This window comes from Ascidiella aspersa, chromosome 5 (genome assembly GCF_963924565.1).
Source record: "Ascidiella aspersa chromosome 5, kaAscAspe10.2, whole genome shotgun sequence".
Classification (NCBI taxonomy): domain Eukaryota; kingdom Metazoa; phylum Chordata; class Ascidiacea; order Phlebobranchia; family Ascidiidae; genus Ascidiella; species Ascidiella aspersa.
Genome location: NC_139451.1, coordinates 11,061,090 through 11,063,069, shown reverse-complemented (window position 1 = coordinate 11,063,069; position 1,980 = coordinate 11,061,090). Strand labels below are relative to the sequence as shown.

Below are 1,980 nucleotides of genomic sequence, written 5' to 3'. Positions count from 1 at the left end.
GGAAGGTGGCTGACTTCAGCCGCGGACCCCGTGCGCCTCGCGAAACGACACCGGAAGCGCGACCGAGACGAAGAGGCTGGGCACTGAGAACAGTCCCCGACCCACGACGCCCCAGCCGGCACCGGGCGCTCGGCCCCGAAGGGCAGACGCGGCGATCTCTCCTCGCCCGAACGGCGGGCCGACGGACACGCGCGCCTATAGTACCCGACCGAGGCCGGGTTACCTTGCGCGCGGCCTTCTCGCCGCCGTCCAGACGGTCGCGGCCTTCGCCCGGCGCTAGTGCGCTGGTCCCCGATCGGGCGGCGCCGCCGGCGGCCCGTGAGGGTCCGCACGACAACGTCGCCGACAGGGGGCCGGCTGAAAGCGACCGGGCGACCCGACAGGCCCTCCCGTTTGCCTCTCGACGGTTTCACGTACTCTTTAACTCTCTCTTCAAAGTGCTTTTCAACTTTCCCTCACGGTACTTGTTCGCTATCGGTCTCGTGACCGTATTTAGCCTTAGATGGAGTTTACCACCCGCTTTGGGCTGCATTCCCAAACAACCCGACTCTGGGAAGACGCCGTAGCGCGCCCGCCTGTCGCCGCCATGGGCCTGACACCCGCTCTGGGAAAAGGCCTCGATCAGAAGGACGCGGGCGACCGGCGAAGCGCGCCGTGACGAATTCCGTACGCCACAATTCCGCGCACTCCAAAAGCGCGCGGATTCGGCGATGGGCACATCCCGCTTCACTCGCCGTTACTGAGGGAATCCTCGTTAGTTTCTTTTCCTCCGCTTAGTAATATGCTTAAATTCAGCGGGTAGCCTCGTCCGACCTCAGGCCGAAAGTAAGGACCGGGACTATTCTTCCCGTTCCGCGCTCGCCGTCGGCGCCGCGCGCCGCCGCGCACCTCGATTCCCGCCCTTGAGCCGCCAGCCGTTGGCCTCTTCGAGGTCGACTCGCCGCCGCCGCGCGGGATTCTGGTCGCGATCGTCGCGCATCGTGCCGTGCTGTCTTGAGCGGGACGGGCGCTCGCGCGTCCGACGCCGCAGCAGCCGCGCGGAGAAATCCCCGCGCGGAACGTTTGCAACGCGACCCTGAGGCGGGCGCGGCCCCGGGATTGACCCGAGGCCGCAATTTGCGTTCAGAACGTCGATGCTCAATGTGTCCTGCAATTCACACTAATTCACGCAGCTAGCTGCGTCCTTCATCGACTCACGAGCCGAGTGATCCACCGCCAAGAGCCATCCACGATTGTTTCGCTCGCACAGTGCCTCGCACTATAGGGTGACAAAATAGACCGCGCCGAGCGGTCGGCCAGGCCGACGCTTGAAGCCGGAGCGCGCGGCACCGCGGCACTCGACGCGCAAACATTACCGGGTGACCGAATCGCCGGCCGGCGCGCCGCTCCTCGCGGGTCGGGCGCCGGGTAGCAAAGACTTTTTCTCTCGCTTGTCCGAGTTTCGCGTTCGCCGAAGCGTTTGCGAGACCGTTAATGATCCTTCCGCAGGTTCACCTACGGAAACCTTGTTACGACTTTTACTTCCTCTAAATGATCAAGTTAGATCGTCTTCTCGGACGCCGGCTCGACCGTTGCCGGCCGCGCCAGGTCCAATCGGAGGACCTCACTAAACCATTCAATCGGTAGTAGCGACGGGCGGTGTGTACAAAGGGCAGGGACGTAATCAACGCGAGCTAATGACTCGCGCTTACTGGGAATTCCTCGTTCAAGGGAAATAATTGCAATTCCCTATCCCTAGCACGACCGGGGTTCAGCGGGTTACCCAGACCTGTCGGCCAAGGCGAGCACATGCTGATCCGGTCAGTGTAGCGCGCGTGCGGCCCCGAACATCTAAGGGCATCACAGACCTGTTATTGCTCAATCTCGTGTGGCTAAACGCCACTAGTCCCTCTAAGAAGTTAGACGCCGACCGATTGGGTCGCGTAACTAGTTAGCAAGCCAGAGTCTCGTTCGTTATCGGAATTAACCAGACAAATCGCT

General features: G+C 62.5%; 2 non-coding genes and 1 pseudogene across 2 annotated transcripts in view; all 3 read right to left on the bottom strand.

The window, feature by feature from the left end:
- LOC146143456 (large subunit ribosomal RNA) overlaps nucleotides 1-822 on the bottom strand; it is a 1,785-nt pseudogene extending 963 nt beyond the window's left edge.
- Nucleotides 823-1,070: 248 nt separating this feature from the next.
- Nucleotides 1,071-1,224, bottom strand: LOC146143455 (5.8S ribosomal RNA). The gene has a single exon (XR_014501138.1). It is a non-coding gene; the product is annotated as a 5.8S ribosomal RNA (ribosomal RNA).
- A 247-nt stretch (nucleotides 1,225-1,471) lies between these two features.
- Nucleotides 1,472-1,980, bottom strand: part of LOC146143454 (small subunit ribosomal RNA) — a 1,811-nt gene continuing 1,302 nt past the window's right edge. Inside the window, exon 1 of the ribosomal RNA XR_014500347.1 lies at nucleotides 1,472-1,980. This exon is cut by the window's right edge and continues 1,302 nt beyond it. This is a non-coding gene — a ribosomal RNA (small subunit ribosomal RNA).